Source organism: Amblyomma mixtum, chromosome 2, assembly GCF_055824585.1.
Source record: "Amblyomma mixtum isolate Tamu chromosome 2, ASM5582458v1, whole genome shotgun sequence".
Classification (NCBI taxonomy): domain Eukaryota; kingdom Metazoa; phylum Arthropoda; class Arachnida; order Ixodida; family Ixodidae; genus Amblyomma; species Amblyomma mixtum.
In genome coordinates this window covers 191,614,468-191,634,150 of record NC_143013.1, presented here as the reverse complement: position 1 = coordinate 191,634,150, position 19,683 = coordinate 191,614,468, and the positions used below count along the sequence as shown (strand labels likewise).

The 19,683-nt window shown below is 45.8% G+C and overlaps 1 pseudogene; it reads left to right on the top strand.

Moving 5' to 3' along the window:
- The first annotated feature begins 11,165 nt into the window (after nucleotides 1-11,165).
- On the top strand, nucleotides 11,166-19,448 carry LOC149361913 (uncharacterized; annotated as a pseudogene).
- Nucleotides 19,449-19,683: the final 235 nt, after the last annotated feature.

Below are 19,683 nucleotides of genomic sequence, written 5' to 3'. Positions count from 1 at the left end.
AACTCTCTCAATTAGAATAAATTCTTTAACAAAAACAATAAGAAAGCTTCAAGAAAGCTAACACATGATATATCAACAATTGCATCATCTCCTAAAAGCAGTGTCTAAGATGAAAAGGGATGTATGCATTATAAATTGAGTAAAGTACTTTTTCCTTGTTTTTCCAGGTTCACACATGAGAATAAAATTTGATTAATCGTAAAATCAGCTCCGCATTCTTCGCAAACAGGTTAACCTTGTTTTGTCAGTAGGAAATTGCGTGTCAGGTGCGTGTGTCCTATAGGGAGATGGCAGATAATGACTTCCTTGAAACGTTCTTGGTGGGTGCAGGGTTTCCATTCTCCTAAAACTGGTTTTACAAAGTGTAGTTTGTTGTTTGCTTCATTGTCCCAAGCAGACTGACATTTTTTCCTAATTTCACAATGTGTCGAGTACATGCAATCTTTGTAGGGAATATCTACTTTCTTTGTTTTGCTTGCCACGAGCCTGCGCAGTGCAGAGGTCTCCTCTCTCATTGCCTTTAATTCCGACGTGACTCGGCACCCAACAAAATTTTTTGTTTTTTTGCTTGAGCTATGGCTTTTGCTATGTTGTGTATGATGTCACCGAGCATCGGAGTAATTGCATTTCTAGACTGGAGAGCTGCAAGTAAACTAAGGGAGTCTGTGTAAATAATACTGTTTGTGAGGTTCTCATTCACTATTTCTTTACGGCCAAGCATACAGCGTAACATTCGGCTGTGAAAATTGATGTACACTGTGGAAGTCTGATTATTTCCTCCTCATGCCCTCGTACTACTGCACCTCCTATGTAGTTATCTGTTTTGAACCGTTAGTATACAAGTCCGTAAAACCATTGTATTTTTCCTCGAGTGTGCAAGACAGGTCTTCGGCTCCCGAACTATCAGCGGCTGGCACCTAAGGAAGACGACGACAAGTGATACAACGTTCTGATGCTCGTGTGTCCTCTTTACTGACCGCTGCCTCTGGTCTGTACTGTACCACTAGTCGTTCGCGACGCAGCGCCTTGGAAGACGTCCTACATTACATGTGGTGGAGGTGCCAGCGATCTCCTCATCCTGGAGCTTCACAGCCGTTTATTGCCTCCCATTTCCGCAATGCCTCAGACCGCCACCCAACCTGCATCACCGCTTCCCTTGGCTGTCTCTTCTGGCGTAGCGCAGCAGTGTGACCCAGCCTTTTTCAGTGGCACAGATTACACAGATGTGGAGGATTGGTTGGCCTCCTATGAGTGCGTAAGTGCATATAACAAGTTGGATGACAACGTCAAGCTCACCAATGTTATATTATATTTGAGCGATGTTGCCAATCTGTGCTTCCGCAACCACGAGGTAGACATCTCCAGCTGGGTGGATCTTAAAACCAGCCTCACAGAAGTCTTTGGCGCCCAGCTGTGCGCAAGCTTCGTTCCGAGCAACGCTTGCACAGTTGGGCACAACAAAGCGGAGAAAACTTTACAAGCTACATTGAAGATGTCGTCCACCTCTGCAAGCGCACCAACGCTTTCATGAGCAAGGCCAGCAAGATCAGATATATTCAGAAAAGCATTGATGAAGATGCCTTTCAGATGGTCGTCGCCAAAAATCCCCAGTTTGTGTCCGATGTGATAAGCTACTACCAAAGCTTCGATGAGCTATGCAAACAGCGCCTTTCCACCCGCCGAGCCGGCTTTCAAGAGGCAAAAATTTCCAGCTTGGCTCTTTCCGGGGATGGTGCTCTGGAACACCAGTCGATCCTCCAGCACATTCAGCACTTTGTCGTTGAGGAAGTCACCTGCCAGCTGTGCTTGTCTACCAGCCCACCTACACCTGCGCTGCGGCTCACTCCCAACCTCCAGCGTGTCATACAGAAGCAGGTCGCCGAGGTACTGCCCTCTCCTCTTCCACCTCCTCAGTAGTCACTGATCGTGCCTCCTTAAACACTCCCAGTTTAGCGTGTCTATCTCCACGTGCTCTTCTCATCGCAATTACGTGCGAGCATGCACACGTGTCTGAACTTGGGCTGTGTAGCAAATTGTTACGGCGTCTGCAGCAATTCTGAATTTCCTTGTTTTAGCGCGCAAGCCGAACGATTAACACTTGCTTTCGCCCTCACTTCGCTTGCGTAGGTTAGCAACGCGTGCGGGTGCTAGCACGGACTTGGATGGTGCAGGCACACACCACGAAGAGCCTGATCGCCGCTCGGAGTCGCCGACATCTTATCAGGTAACAAAAGTGTTAAAAGCCATTTGCACTGTCTCTTACTGCAGCCCTTATTTTAGGTATGGCCTCTATGGCTTTTCTGTTGTATTCAGGAGAACCATTACCAGGCCACAACAGCAGACCATTGCGAGCAGCAGCAATTGGGCTTGGATGCTGCAAGCAGTTTGTTTATCTTGTTAGCATATTGAATAAAGGTGATTTTATTGTGGATTTAAAGATACCACAGATCAAAACATGCTTCAGAATGTATGCTTACCTTTTTGCATTTGCAGTGATAATGTTGTTTGGTCAAAGTGTTTATTTCCTTTTTTTATGCGCTTTCAGGACGCCGCACATAAACACATGCTTCAATACGTATGTTCACCTTCTTGCATAAAGCGTAATAATGTTCATTTGTCAGTGTTTTATTATGCTTTTCAGGGTGCCACAAATCAACGCATGATACAGCAAACGGAACCACTGGACCTCGGCACTGAAAAAGTTACTGGGAATCAAGACGTTGCAAGGGGCAAAGAGTCAGTGACAGAAACTCTGCCAGTTCTAGCACACTGTAGTGCAGGCCCTAACAGAAGAGTTAGCTTTTTTTGGAGGGTATAACACAATATCAGCAGTTCCTGGGGCTGTGCGAGACCTGTGTGGTGCAAATGACAATGTTTTTGCCTTGTTTTTAAGCCTGCTACCCCAGGTTCGGGATAAGGCAAGTAATGTAAGCCCGCCAAACAAGATGCTAATTTTCCTCCTCAAGATGAAGCATCGATTACCATTTAGTGCGACTGTGATTTTTTTGGTGTACATGACACTACAGCTTCTAGAATTTTTCATGCTGTGCTGGGTGTACAGACCTGAAAGCTATGTAATCAATGCAACTCGTCCAGAAAGTTTCAAAGCGAAATTATCCTGACTGCACTCTCATCGTAGACTGCGCGGAAATCTGCACAGAAGCACCTGCAGAAGTCAGACAACAGCATATACTGTTTTCCCCATACAAGAATGGCTTCACATTGAAGTTCCTCGTAGCTATTGCCCCATCAGATTTAATAGTATTCAATTCTAAGCCTTATTTATGGTGGCCGTTGCTCAGATGCACGTCTTGGATTCTGGCTTCATTAATCTTATCCAGGAAGGAGACGTGATAATGCCACCCTTCTCTACTGGCAGCCAGCAGTTTTCACAAGAAGTAAAGGCAACATATGACATAGCCCAAGTACGCATCCATGTCGAACGTGCCATTCAGAGAATGAAAACTCATCGCATACTGCATTCCAGTCACCCTCATTCCTGCCATGACTAAAATATTTCATATATGCCGTGTTTTAGCCAACCTTCAGAGCCCCATCATACAACTTTGAGCACAATCATCAGTCAAATCACACAGCCCACATCCTTCACAGTGACAAACTTTAACAGTGCAAATCAATTCATTACTTGTTTCAAATAAAATGAAAAATAGTACTGCTGCAGGCGTGGTATGCAGTTTGCAAGAAAGTTTTCGTCTCTCTCTACAACTATGATGCTTTGCTTCTTGCTAAACACAAAAAAGAAGCACTGTTCTGTGTTGGTCACATACATACCTATCTGCACTTGGGAGTAGTACTACGCAACAGACGCAACTTCCTATCCTCAAACACCATGTAGCTAATATAGCTATCGCAATATTCACTGTTTATGATGATGTCATCCTGCCTGATGTATGGGCTTTTTGTCTCAAGCAGGACAGTGCCATTTGAAGTTGTCAGCAACTCGTTGGGGCTTGCACAGAACCAAGGTTGCAGAGGGTGGATGACGATGCCAACCTGCAAGGCATTAGTCATTGTACCGATCAAGCGGGGATTTCTGCTTCTTAACAGATAAATATAGCATTCATGTAATGCTAGGCACCAAACTCGCAAAAAGAAGGCATTTGGTGGTTTACCCAAGAAGGCAGCTTAGCAAACCATGAAAGAATTAGAGAACTTAATTGACAAGCTGCTTAAATTGTTTTTTGTTACAGTAGCATGAGAAGTATAAAACATCGATGATGAAGACAATAAAACAAGCTCTTATCTTGAAGATCCTTCCTTTGAGTCCAGTCTTTCATGCACTACTGCCGCAACATAGTAATTACTGATTAGCCTAGTTCTTTACTGCAGAGCAGGTTAAAGTTGCATGCACAAATTTGTGTTACTTTTGTGCAGATTTTTTTCTCAAAAATCCTTTCTTGCCTCTGGTTCCATGGCAGTTCCTGCAATAAGCATCCATAAAAAATGTCATCCTGTCTGCATTTCATTCCAGTACACACACCACAGATGTGTCTACACATGCTTTTCATCACATTTTTTTTTTGAGTACAGCTTTTTAAGCTTTTTATGCAGTACTCACGTCTGCTACCTAAACAGATGGTTAATCTTTAGTCTTTCGTTACCACACCACTGTGCTTCGATCGCCAGTGATAAAAAAATTCGGAGCGCTACGGCAGCGCGACCGCGACTGTGGCCGCTACGGACTTGCTGGGTCATTCAGTTTGTTGTTCACGCATTGAATTTAAATTTCCTGCTTAGTTTATTTTTGCCAAAAAGCGGCAATTTTTGAGATGCGCTTGAAGTTGGGGGTTCGGTGTCAGGCGCTCTGAACAAGCCGTCATCATCGTGAATGGCGCTCGCTCGAAAAAACCTAGTTGCACGCAAGTCTGCTGCGTTTGCACCACATATTTTTGATGCATCGATTACCACGCACCCTGACGACGATGCTGTATTGTTAGGTATTGTTTCGAAGCTCAAACTGCGCAAAGAGAGCCCGGAACGCTGGCCTGTGCGTTGTTTCCTGCTTCCAGTCCGTTTGTGCGAACCGAAGCTCCTCATTATAGCCGTTACGCTGATATGGCGCCATCTAATTTGTTTTTCAGAGACTACAGTTTCGGTTTCTGCGTAGACTGCAATTTTCTCATGACGCGCAAATTTTTGAAATGGAGGCATCAAAGGGAAGCACAGTAAGTCTTTCTTTTCATTCTGCCATGAACAGAGTCGTAAGCAAAATTGTAATTGACACTGAACTTTCCACAGGCAGCACCAGTCTCGGAGATTGAATTTTTTAAGCCAAAAATAGGCCGTGCACCACCCCAAGTCAGCGAGGCACCAGACTACTCAATACCAGTGCTCACGGATGAGCAGGTGTCAAGGTTTCTTCATCAAGTGAAGGTAAGGACTTCACAATAAATAAATTTTGATACATACTGCCGCGGCACACAAAAGGGCACACAAAAAGATGCTCACTGTTTGTGCAACTGTAAAAAACCAGATCCACTGGCATTGCAAATAGGGCACTAATTCAAATACGGTTTTTTCAGGAAATTGCACCAAACATTTTGATCCTGACTTCAATCTCTGACAGCGAGGACACAGATTCTGCCCCTGAGACAGCTGCCCTGGAACCTGTACGAGTAGGCATATGCAAGCAACTCTCTGTGAAACCGCCCCATGCTGAAATATACCAAGACCTCGACATAGACGAGGGACAAAAAGTGGAACTGACAGCTGCATGCTGTAGCGAAATTGAGGAAGCTACTCGAGGCTAAGCAAGGTCACCGAGATGGTTACAAGAACGTCGAGGGAGGACCACTGCCTCTGTAATGCACCGTGTCGCAGCATGCAGCACAGGTGCAGCAGGCCTTGTTGCGGCGATTATGGGATACGTGAAGACTGAAAGCCGTGCAGGCATTTATAGAAATGGAGTCTCAAAAACATGTGGACTTGAGTCTTCGAGACTGTGGTCTTTTTGAAGGAGCATGCCTTTTATTGGAGCATCTCCAGATGCACTAGTGTCTTGTTCAGGCTGTCCAAAATCAGTACTAGAAGTGAAATGCCCTATGAAAGATGCTTCATTGACGAAGGGCTTAACTAAACTGGCATATCTGAATGAAGACTTGCAGCTCAAGCATAACCATGCCTATTACACACAAATTCAGGCTCAAATGGCTCTAACTGGGCTGTGTCAGGCATATTTTGTGGTATTTACAAGTTCCTCTCTAACAAAAGAAATCATAAGCTTTGACGAGACATTTTGGGCAGCTACTAAACTCAAGGCAGCAAATTTTTTTTCCCCCCACATATTCCCGGAGCTACAGTCAATGCACATCTTCAGTCAAATCGAACGTGCAAAGAAGACATGTCATTGCCGAGGCACCAAGTCGGGCCACAGTGTGGAATGCTCACTCTGTGAGTCAACGTTTCACCTCAAGTGTTGTTGTGTTGGGTTTTATGGCGCATAAGCAACTGAGGCTATCATGTGCCACACACAGGGTTAAATGCATGTTTCTAGAATTTATGTGTTACAGTTGTTGTAACCTATGGTTTGTTTAGAATATTTGCTTCTTTTAAAAAGTTAAATGTGCAGGACAAGTCGACAAGTTCATTCTCTCCCAAAACCAATGATGGATGGAAAGGGATTTGTTCATTGTAAAACCGTATGAAATGTTTCTTCCTCAGTGTTTCGAGCTTTGGACATGAGTATAGCAAATGGTTTACGGTGAGGTCGTCTCCGCATGCGTCATATATAGGTTCGTCTTGTTTTGTTAGTATGAAGTTGTGTGTGAGGTGTGTGTGTCCTATGCGAAGACGGCATAAAATGACTTCCTTAATGCGTTCCTGGTAAGTACATGTTTTCCATTCGCCCAACACAGGCTTAACCAAATGGAGTTTATTATTTATTGTATTATTCCATGTTGCCCGCCATTTATCACTTAGTTTAGAAAGTACTAATTTCATATAATATTTAAAAGGTAAATTCACTTTCTCGATTTGTTTGTTCCGGGCTTGAGCTGCGCATACGTCTGCTCTTTCATTCCCTTTTATACCGACGTGACTAGGGACCCAGCAGAATTTGACGTTTAGCCCGTGGGCAGTGGCTGTTATTATGTTGTGTATGATGTCGCCGAGTAGTGGCGTGACTGCATTTCTGATGTGAAGCGCTGTGAGTACACTGAGCGAGTCTGTGGAAATAACGCTGTTGCTTATGTTCTCATTTACTATTTTCTCTACCGCAACCCAGATGACATAACATTCAGCAGTGAAGATGGATGCATACTGCGGAAGTCTTATTATTTTTTCCCATCTTCCTTGTACTACTGCACTTCCAACACAATCGGCTGTTTTTGAACCGTCAGTATAAAAGGCTTCAAGGCCACTGTACCTTTCGAGTGCGAGGAATTCTTGGATGATGTGTTGTGAGGGAGTTTGTGCTTTTCGGAACTGTGTGTGAGATCGCAGTCGGTGTGAAAATTATTCCATGGGGCAAGTGGGTCCCGTCTTTGAGCCATGTTAGGTAATGTGTCAGCTATGCCAAGATTCTGGCATATCTCTTCGAACCTTAAAATCGAGGCCTGGTAGCTTGTGGTTTGTTCCTGAATATTATTCTAGAGGGGCACTTTGTTACGATGGAATAACAGATGTGTTTTGGCAAGGATCTCACTTTGAAAACATATGTACAAGTAAGGGCATTTCTTCCGACTTCTAGTGGGGGGGTCCATTTGTCTCGACGTAGAGACTGGTTATGGGCGATGTTCTGTAAGCGCCGCATGAAGGGCGAAGGCCTGAGTTATGTGTGGGGTCTAGTCTTTTGAGATATGATGGCCGTGCTGATCCGTACACTACGCATCCGTAGTCTAAGATGGAACGTGTCAAGGAGCGATAGATGTGCAGGAGGCATGCTCTATCAGACCCCCAGTGTTTTCGAGACAGTACTTTCAATATGTTCAGTGATTTAGTGGCTTTCTTTTTTAGGTTATTTATGTGGGGTAGGAACGTAAGTTTTCTGTCAAATGTTACGCCCAAAAATTTATGCTCCTTTTTCACAGGCAGTACTGTTTCATTTAGGTGGAGTGTGGGGTCGGCCTGTATTACCCGTGCCACACGGGTACGTTTAATGGCATTACGTGCTTAAGGCCTTAAATTCGCTAATGCCATTATTTTTGGAGGTGGTGCCACACGTTCACATTTAGTGCCATTAAACTTGATCGCGATGATAACATCGGAGCTAAACATGTGATAAATAAAACATTCTAAAAATACTTCATTTTAATCCTAAACACTAAAATATGAGTTCATTGTAATATAAAAATATTTTGCGGCTGAAAAAGTGCACAACATTCTACCAGAAGACTAGACGTCTAATCCGCAGCCGTAGCCGCGAAGTATTTGTTGCAGCCATTGCGAAAAATGACGCCTGGGACAACGTGCTTGTTGCCGGAATGCGGGCCTCCGAACATGAGCCGGGCTCAGCGCTTCCTTGCGGTTCTTGTTTCCATGCATATGAGGCATCGTTCTGAACTCCACAGGCTTCAGGTGCAACTGAATGCTGCTAGGAATCGTGTCCGTGACATCGAATATCATTTGCTGGCCAATGCAATGGTCGCGGCTGCTGTGAGTGCTTCTGTCGGGGCAATGCACAGACAGCGCTGGCAATTTCCCCGTAACTCCCGGTGGTTTGAGGAAACATTGCCTCACTTGGGAGAAGCGAACTTCAAGAGGTGCTTCCGTGTCTCTCAAGCCACCTATAGATACATCGTAGAAACCTGCCGCAACGACCTTCAATGGCAGGACACCTGCATGACGGTAGCCATCTCCGTCGAAAAACGGGTCGCTGTCGGGCTTTTCCGGCTGTCCTCAGCAGCAGAGGACCGAGTCATTGCCGAGTTGTTTGCTCTGGGACGTTCAACTGTGAACGAAATTTACAAAGAGTTCTGTGGGGCAGTGTTGAACAATCTGGAGCAGCACTGGCTTACGATGGTTTCGCCTGCCAACCTCCGCGGACACATTCGCGAGTTTAGTGCAGTCACCGGATTTCCGCAACGCGTCGGTGCACTAGACGGATGCCATTTCTCCGTCTCACCGCCCAAAGAGTTTGCTACAGACTACTACAACTCTGAAGGATGGTAGGTAATATTTTGCCCTACTAACTTTGTTTCTTCGTTACTGTTCCGCAATATTCAGTACAGACCAGTCTGTCTTGTATCATTTCCAGGTAAAGCCGTGCAAAACACTAAAATTAGGGAGACGAGAAAAAGCAATGTTTATTGTGCCTCATCTGCTTTGCTTGTACCTAGATTACTATAGCATTTATGTGTACAGTGTTCCTATCATTATTGGCACTTTTGCGCCTGCCCATAATTGTATTTATACACTGAAGGCTCATTTTCTGGCGAAGGCTTGCACATGTTTACCTCCTATGGCACTGTTCTGATTGTAAAGTTTTTTGACTCATGTAGCATACGCTTTCATTTTGATTATCTTGTTCTGTGCAGGTATAGCATCATCATGCTGGCCCTCATTGACCACAGATATAGCTTCATGTTTGTAAGCATCGGATCCCCCGGGTGGTGTCATGATGCCTATGTTTACGACCGCTCCAGCCTTCAGACGTTTCTCGAGAGCTCAATGCTTTCAAGAGCCGACGGAATGTGTGGAAGGTGTGCACGTTCCGCCAATCATCTGGTGTGATGAGGCGTTTGGCCTGACAGCAAATTTGCAAAAACCATACCCAAATGCTGCTCTGGGAACACCTGAAGGAGCGTTCAATTATAACCTCCAAGATGAGAAGGTTAGTTGAAAATGCCTTTGGTCGCCTAAAGGCGAGGTTTAGATTCACCATGCAGCGCATGGAATGTGACCTCAACACTGCAAAATTGGCAATTAAGGCTGCAAGTGTCCTTCACAACGTTTGTGACGAGTTCAGGGAACATGTGGATCAGCAGTGGGAGCAGGAGGTTACTTTACAGAACGCAGTTTTCCTGCAGCCAATTCACACTACAGAAGAAGGAACCACAAATGGGCACAGTGTGAGGGATGCCTTGGCGCAGCATTTTTTCAAGGCCTGCTCGTAACATGTGAGGACTTGAATTTAATTGTCCGACAATTGGTTGGTTGGTTTATGGGGTTTTAACGTCCCAAAGCGGCTCAGGCTATGAGAGACGCCGTAGTGGAGGGCTCCGGAAATTTCGACCACCTGGGGTTCTTTAACGTGCACCGACATCGCACAGTACACGGGCCTCTACTGTGCGATGTCAGTGCATGTTAAAGAACCCCAGGTGGTCGAAATTTCCGGAGCCCTCCACTACGGCATCTCATAGCCCGAGTCGCTTTGGGACGTTAAACCCCATAAACCAACCAACCAATTGTCGAACTGCCCAAGCCAAGGTTGTTTCTGTGTGTAATGCTTCCTGGCAGGCTATTGCTATTATTGCGTTGGCCATGAAGCAGTAGTGTTCCATTTCATTTATCTTTTTTCTCTTTAATAAACTCATCTGCAATGACATCAATGTACTTGATTCCTTTTGGACTCGGCTGGCAAAGTTCATTAGTACTTTCAGCCCACTGCTGCCAGGATAACAATCATAGGTCGTAGCTTTAGCTCTCATGCTGAGAGTGCATCATGAAGTTGGAACTTCTCAGACGGAACTCCGCCTGGTTGGGTTTGAAAGAAAGGTTGAAAAGTACTGACACCAACCAGTTATTTTCAACCCAACATTTCAAGACGAACTCTGCCTTGACGACTGAAATGTGACCCAGCAGCAGCAGGATCTGCCTTCGCTTTCCCTCAGTTAACAAGTGGGGAAGTCTATTAACATTTGAAGAAGGGTGTGCAACTGTGCACGTTATACTGAATGCAATGGTTGCAACAAGTGCTCAGAGAACAATAGAACACCCTAGGTGCCCAGGTTAAATGTTCATTTACTCCGACCAAACTGTGCTATCATTCTGTTTTGATGTGGAAAAAAAGAACACTCAGTGTAGCAAACAATATGGCTTTATTTATTTTCAGTACAAGTACAAGCAATATGAGAGGGAACATGGAAGCGTGTAGCCTCTGTGTAGCCCTCCAGAAAGCAGTGACGTGCGTAAAGCGAGAGCTGAAACGAAGCGCTGCGTTGAGATCGCCGTGTATTCGCGCTTCCAAACTACACTATACCGAAACGATGGCCAACCAGAGCTTCAACGAGCGCCTTATTGACGCCGTCGAGTGCGAGCAGGTTCTTTGGGACCTGAAGCACAGGCTCTACAAACATCGTGGCCACTCTGATGCGGCTTGGCGCCGAGTTGCAGAAGCCGTCGGTGCACCAGGTGAGCAGTTTTGTAAACAATTTCATTGAGTTGGTTTCATTGACTGCTAACTGCTTCGGTACGCAGACTGGATATTTACGAAATGAAGGCGCTCATTTATGTCTCATGCATGTGGTGTTAGCTGTCGTCGAGCGATCGTTATCGTTCGCTAGAAAATGCACGCTGCCGCGTAGCAGATTTGCCTGACAAGGGAAGCATGAATAGAGAACTAGAATTATACTATTTCGCAGAAATACGGTACAGGCTTTTATCTTGTGGCGGGTTTAACGGCATGTGCTCTTGTGCTTTCGCAGTTCCAGAGGTAAACGCCCGATGGAAAAACCTGCGGGACACGTTCCGCCGCGTGTTTAAAAATCGCGTCTGGGCAAGAAAGAGGGGCTGGGGTGGACGACGTCGAAGAAGAAGATACCACCTGGCCCGACTATGAGCGGTTGTGTTTCCTTCGGGACACGATGCTCGGCAGGCCGTAAGTCAATTTCCCATGATTTTAGCAGATTTATTTCACTTCAACAGCACAAATATATACCAGTGGTATTTGCAGTCTGCCAATGCTAAAAATTGTACCAAATGAATTCTATTTGTGTTTACTGTCTGAAATAAATCAAACACACTGTCCATGGTATTCAAGTGCATTTAAACTTGCAAAGACATCATTTACTTGTTTCCAAGCGGAGTTTACACTTATCTTTTATATCACTGCAGAACCTCCGGTAACTTGGACCCCCTACCCCTCAATGTCGGGACCAAGGATGTAGCAGAGGGTCTTGATGACCCTGAGCCAGCACGAAATGCCCAGCAGATTGTTGCTGAGATGTATTCCGGGGAAAATATTCTGTTTTAAGCCCTGGACCAAGCTCAACGCCACCAATAAGTGCAGGAGTTGAGCTTCTGCCTGAAGCACCCAGCTGCATTGAGCCCCGCAAAAAAAAAAGCAAAAAGGACAAATACGATGATGAAATTGACAAACTTGGAGATATTCTGAAAACGGAACCGGATGAACTGGACCATTTCGGTTCTGTTATTCTTGCAAAAATGAGAACTGTTCCAAAAAGGTTGTGGAACGAGATGCAGCTGGCGGTGTTTCAGACGGTGTCTCGTTTTAGCCAAGATGAATGAGTTAAACTTATCCTGTGCTCCACAGGATGAGTGACTAACTCATTCATCCTGTGCATGACCAGCTGGTGCAGGGATTTCTAACTTTTTTGTGTAGGGAGGAAAGACTTCCTGTTTTTGTTATTTATTTTGGTGTGCATGAAATAGTTTTGTTCATAGTTTTTCTTGATTTTAACTGTTTTCATGATATGAGTGGTGTCACTCAACAGAGTATATGAAGGGTGTTTTGTTCTGTTATACAGTGTGACATGTAATTCAATATTATTTTTTGCAGACACGGAAACTGTCACAGATAGGTGGCAAAAATATCCAGACATTGACGGCAAGCATCCTGCTTGCAATATTCATTGATGAAGTCAGGAAAACTTTTAGTGTCTTTGGGCAATGCGGCAAAAGAAGTTTGAAAGATCTGTTGATCTGCACTGACATCGCACAGCACACGGGCGTCTAGAATTTCGCCTCCATCGAAATTCAGCCGCCGCGACCGGGATCGAACCTGCCTCTTTCGGGTCAGCAGCCAAGCGCCATAACCACTGAGCCACCGCGGCGGGGCACAAAGGACATTTCACCACCAGTCCACTCTAATTGTGCCAGTAAGGAAAGTGCACTTGCCTTGCATTTGAGAAATGGGTAATAAATTTAAAATGACTCATGGACCAATAATGGAAGTGTTATATTCTTGAGGCAAGGAACACATAACACTGTGAAGTTACGTCATAGAGTTCAGTTCGTAACAGGAGCTTTTAAAGAAGTTAACATATGAACATTTAGAGGGGGCTAGTGCAATTTCTCAGAAAGGTGTTTTTGCTTTTTAGAAGCAATCCTACACCTGTGCCGACTCCCACTCTATTCAGCAGGCAGCTGCAGGGTGGTTGAAGAACTGTGCCTTGTGGGTGACGGCTGCCTCTAGAAAAAAATTTCATTTTATTACCTCTTGACATCATCCAAACTTGCCACTGAAAAAGCAAGACTGTCATATGCAACCTTTGTGTCAAATTCCAGCACAAATTAATGAGGCGTTTAACCGAGAGAAGCATTTTACGGTGCGCGTTTAGCGTTGCAACAGTTGTGGGGTCTAAAATGAAATAAATCTGTTCTACCCGTTTAAGCACGGCTGACACAGTTCAAAACAGCGCGGACCTCACCTCGTGGTCGTGAGCGCTACCGAGCGCTCCCGAACGAACATTCATCGCCCACGCTAAGGCAAAGGGGAAGCTCCGAGGCCAGACGGGACGGGGTGGCGGGAGCATGTTCCGACCACGAGGCGCCCGCGGCGAAGAGCGGAGCAACGCACAACACGTCCGTGCGCTTTCCCAGGGCCGAGCAGAAGAGAGCTGTCTCTCCCCCGCGCGCGAGCAGCAAACACACCATCCGTGGCTCTGGCGTCGCTGCGATGCGAGCGCCCTCCCCTGTTAGTTAAAGTAACACAACTAAGGAGAGTGCGTTGCGGGGGGGCTAACCACAAGGAACAAGTTGAGGGGGAAAGCGAACCACAGGGGACGAGCGCGTCCCCACATCCCCCCAACCTCAAATAGGCCCACATGCCTGCAAGTTACATGCTATGAAGGAGTCTCCTGGTCTTCATGCACTTGAGGCAGGTCTTGCAGCGGAGGTCACACCGACAGCGTGCACGCAGTCTTCCGCGGTATTCCAAAGGCGGCGTGAAGGTCTCTGCTGGGACGTCTTGCATGGCCCGCGGACTATGTGTCCGCAGGCTCGCGAAGAGGAGGGCCGGTTGGAAACTGCAGGCCAGGATCCTGCAGTAGTCGCCAGGGTAACAGCAGCCGGAGGTGGCTGCTGTCTGGTCTCGCCACGGCTGCCCCGGATGGATACGGCGGACAGGATACAGGCCGCTCCGTCGCAGCAGGCGGCAGCGAGACGATGTGCACAGGACAGCAAGCCGGAGTGGGTGCACTGGATCTGCAAGATTTCTGAAACACTCCGCATGCCTTTAACGTAGGTCACGGGAGGGGAAACGGCGTCCACAAGAGCCTCGTGGCTCAACTCACTAGCAAAACGTGTCGGGCGGCTGTGCAACGCAGAGTTCGAGTAAACAAAGCCCTTTCTCGAGTTGAACGAGACTGCTCAGTTCATGCGAGGTTACAAAATGGGCGAGCAGCAAAGTGCGCCCCCTCTCAACACCACGGTCCAGTGGTCGTGTCCCTTCCAACATGGTGCAGGCAGCTCTGAAAAGCCTTAGGCCTCACTACCAACGCACTGCTCTGTATTAATGCTTATCTGATCTGTAACAGCTGTAACACCAAGATGCTCATGTACAGATTTATTCTTCCACAGTGCATTTCAAGTTTTATCTAGTCAGTGAAATACACTGTATATACTTTATTAGAAATTAGCACACTCTTAGTCAAAACCTTTTATGTCCAGGTGTTGTACCACCGATTTCCCAGAGACCACACCATCAATAAAAAGTGGATTGCAGCCATAAAGAGGGACAAGGGAGCATATTTAAAAATTTCAGCGGCAACAAAAGTCTGTTCTCTGCATTTCCCAAACTCACACTACTGGTCAAACTTTGCAAGTCGCCTTCAAGTTTTACATCAGGTGGCTGTACCCTAATTTTTTCTTTTCGCGCTTTAAAGCCCTCAAGAAAACCACCTGATGAGAGGAGTGCTCCTACCAGCAAGAAGGGGCACAAGCGCTCAAAAAAAATGAAGGGAGGCAGGCTGAAGCAGAAATTACGACGGCAGTACACGAATGTCTTCCTCGGAGTGAATCTCCACGGCTAGAGTCCTCTGCAGACACCGATTCTTTATGGGGTAACTTTCCTCTGGATAGCAGACCTGTAATGAGCACTGATCCACAAAAGTCTCCACTACAGAAAGTTTTACCGAAAAAGTGCCATCACCTCAAGAACCCCCATAGAACTTTCATAAATGAAATTATGACACTGTTTCTGCTCTGCAAGCACAGCTAGCTGGCAGCAAAGAAAATGAAGTAAAGCTGCAAGAGCAGCTCGCTGAAAGCAAACAGAGTGAAGTAAAATTAGAAGAAAAGCTTGATTCAAGCAAGGAGAACATACAGAAATTATAAGATGAGCTGCAGCATGCCAATAAGAAACGTGGAGCACAGAAAAAAGAGCTTAATTTATTTCGAGATCAACTCGTCGCCGCCGAACGCACATTACAGAAATGGGAAGAAGATTCAACTCCATTTGGAATGGAAAAATTCCAAGAAAGTTACGAGGACATTCACTTCTACACTGGGCTTCCGACTATACATCATTTGTAGCCCTATACGAGTACCTGGACCCAGCAGAGGACGGAACAAATATAAAGCGTCACCAGAGGAACTGCAGGAATCTGACATGCAGAGGCCTGCAACGTAACATCAACTCATCAAACGAACTATTTCTTGTGCTCGTGAAACTCTGGCTGGGTTTGCTTCACCGGCATCTTGGACATCTATTTTCTGTGTCGAAGAGCACAGTGTCCAGAACATTTTCTGCATGGACAGACTATATATACTTGCAGCTGGCACGGCTGCCGCTGTGCCAGTCCAGAAATGCCATTAATGAAACAATGCCAGATGCCTTCCTTGTGAGGTATTCATCGACAAGAGTCATACTCGATGCCACTGAAATAAGATGTGATGTGCCCACCTCACTTGTCACACAGTCCGAGCTCTGCTCGCATTACAAATCAACCCACACGGTGAAAGGGCTTGGTGTGGCACCAGGTGGAGTGCTAACATTTGTGTCCAAGCTGTTCAAGGGTGGTACGTCCGACAGGAAGCGTTTTCTTGTTATCAAGTGATCCTGTCGTTATGAGTTGAGTGTTTGTGCACTACGCTTCAGCAGCTTTCAGTGTGTGGTTGGGTGCGGACGCTCACGGTGTGGACCCAACCTGCAAGTAACCTGGGCTGCCAAATGTTCTTGAACGCCAGGTTTTGGATTTTTTCCCTGTCAGAGGGTACATGGTGTGCGTCATTTATCTTCTTTAGGATGTGCTAGGACTGGCAACCAAATGCCAACGTGTTTCGTGCCAGGATGTAGCAGCAGGTACCGGCGCAACACGGAGAAGAGGCACTTCTTTTCTACGCCGACCGATCCAATTCTCCTTGCAAAATGGTCGAGAGCGATACCCCGTGCAGACAAGGTGTTGGGGAAAACATGCAAAGTGTGCGACGCCCACTTCCAAGGAGGGGATATTTTGAAGTCATACAAGCATGTAATCACCGAAGTGACTGAAATCGAGCGCGGTGCATGGTCTCTAAGAAGTGATGCAATTCCTACCATATTTCCTAATCTCCCACTGTACTTCTCCTCAAATCGTAAACGGCGAAAATCTTAGAAAAAGAGAGCAACCGTCTCAAAAAACGCAATGGCAATGCAGAGTGACGCTGCAGAAGATATCGATATCGAGCGAGAGCAACCAGAGCCCGTGCAAGAAGCTGGACACCGAAGTGCAAGTGCGGTACCGCGCGAAACTTTCGTTCAGAGGCGAGGAGCAGCCTGACACTCTCGACGACGATGTTGTCCAGTTCGCCTTTACATCGGGCCCACGAAATCTGCCGCCTGTGAGAGCAGCAGATATTTATTTATATCTTGTGGAAGGCGTGTGTTTTTACACGAACAAACAGTTTAAGTCTTATAAACTTGAAGATGCGTAAAACGCATTCATATGCGGGAAGGTGAAGCAAGTGAAATCTTTTAAGGCGGGAGCGCACAGAGACGGCATTGTTGTTATTGCGGCGACTGTGGAAGCCAGTGAAACACTTTCGAAGTCATATAAGACGTGGTGCATTGTGAAGGAGGATGGAACCGTTGAAAGTGCGCATTGCACTTGCATGGCCATCATAATAAGCACTTGTATCATAATAAGAGCTACAATGCCATAAGCCTTTACCTTGCCTTATTTTTCATTTTTATGAATCAAACCACAAAGAATTGAGACTTTCCCGTTTTCGAAAATTCTGTACTAGTTGCGTTACAGCGAGAAAAGCGCTACTGTTCGCCTAACTACACAAGTGTAATGAAATGTTTGCCATACTGCCGTAATTCGTCATTGTAAACTTTGTTTCCTGTGCTAACAGCCGCCGAAGCACGGCTTTATCGCTTTGCTCGCCGCATGCAGATTTGTCTAGAATTATCTCGTTTTGTTTGTGACACGCTGCCGCATCTGGGCTGTTCTAGATTGCACTTGTCATTTGCAACATGTTATCTGTAACTTTCCATACTGTCTTTAAATTCAACTTGGCCCAGTACTGTCAGTAGTCTATTTCGAGGATCGCCGAGAGCGCTTGTGATCACCGATGCATATTATTCATTTGTGGGGCGCAACTCAGCCCAATAATCCATTTGTTCAGGCAGCTGTTATTGGTCTCCATGCAAGTCTGCTTTATCAAAGCCACTACTTTGCGACAATATTCATGTCATAGTTAGCCAGATCATTTGTTGATGCTTGACTGCATGATGTTGCGATCTCACCCTCCAGCATTCTTTTGTACAAGGCATTTAAAATTTTTGAAGGTCCACACTTCTCACCAATAATTACATTTGTTTGTGAACTTTTTATTTCTCATGTTTCCTACTTATTTTTCAGCCTTGGGGAATGCTGCACACACGTGGCTGCACTGTTGTTCAGAGTTGAGACAACTGTGCAGTATGGCTTGAATGACCCGTCCCCGACTGATGTTGCATGTAAATGGATTGAGGCATCAAAGGGAAGCACAGTAAGTCTTTGTTTTCATTCTGCCATGAACAGAGTCGTAAGGAAAATTGTAATTGACACTGAACTTTCCACAGGCAGCACCAGTCTCGGAGATTGAATTTTTTAAGCCAAAAATAGGCCGTGCACCACCACAAGTCAGCGAGGCACCAGACTACTCAATACCAGTGCTCACGGATGAGCAAGTGTCAAGGTTTCTTCATCAAGTGAAGGTAAGGACTTCACAATAAATAAATTTTGATACATACTGCCGCGGCACACAAAAGGGCACTCAAAAAGATGCTCACTGTTTGTGCAACTGTAAAAAAACCAGATCCACTGGCATTGCAAATAGGGCACTGATTCAGATACTGTTTTTTCAGGAAATTGCACCAAACACTTTGATCCTGACTTCAATCTCTGACAGCGAGGACACAGATTCTGCCCCTGAGACAGCTGCCCTGGAACCTGTACGAGTAGGCAGATGCAAGCAACTCTCTGCGAAACCGCTCCTTGCTGAACTATACCAAGACCTCGACATAGACGAGGAAAAAAAAGTGGAACTGACAGCTGCATGCTGTAGTGAAATTGAGGAAGCTACTTTGAGGCCAAGCAAGGTCACCGAGATGGTTACAAGAACGTCGAGGGAGGACCACTGCCTCTGTAATGCACCGTGTCACAGCATGCAGCACAGGTGCAGCAGGCCTTGTTGCGGCGATTATGGGATACGTGAAGACCCCTCAAGTTTCCAACCTGCGGTGGGGCTCCGAAACAGAGAAGAAAGCCGTGCAGGCATTTATAGAAATGGAGTCTCAAAAACATGTGGCCTTCAGTCTTCGAGACTGTGGTCTTTTTGTTGCAAGGAGCATGCCTTTTATTGGAGCGTCTCCAGATGCACTGGTGTCTTGTTCAGGCTGTCCAAAATCAGTACTAGAAGTGAAATGCCCTGCAACTATGAAAGATGCTTCATTGACGAAGGGCTTAACTAAACTGGCATATCTGAATGAAGACTTGCAGCTCAAGCATAACCATGCCTATTACACACAAATTCAGGCTCAAATGGCTCTAACTGGGCTGTGTCAGGCATATTTTGTGGTATTTACAAGTTCCTCTCTAACAACAGAAATCATAAGCTTTGACGAGACATTTTGGGCAGCTACTAAACTCAAGGCAGCAAATTTTTTTTTCCCCCACATATTCCCGGAGCTACAGTCAATGCACATCTTCAGTCAAATCGAACGTGCAAAGAAGACATGTCACTGCCGAGGCACCAAGTCGGGCCACATTGTGGAATGCTCACTCTGTGAGTCAACGTTTCACCTCAAGTGTTGTTGTTGTGTTGGGTTTTATGGCGCATAAGCAACTGAGACTATCATGTGCCACACACGGGGTTAAATGCATGTTTCTAGAATTTATGTGTTACAGTTGTTGTAACCTATAGTTTGTTTAAAATATTTGCTTCTTTTAAAAAGTTAAATGTGCAGCACAAGTCGACAAGTTCAGTCTCTCCCAAAACCAATGATGGATGGAAAGGGATTTGTTCACTGTAAAACCGTGTGAAATGTTTCTTCCTCAGTGTTACGAGCTTTCGACA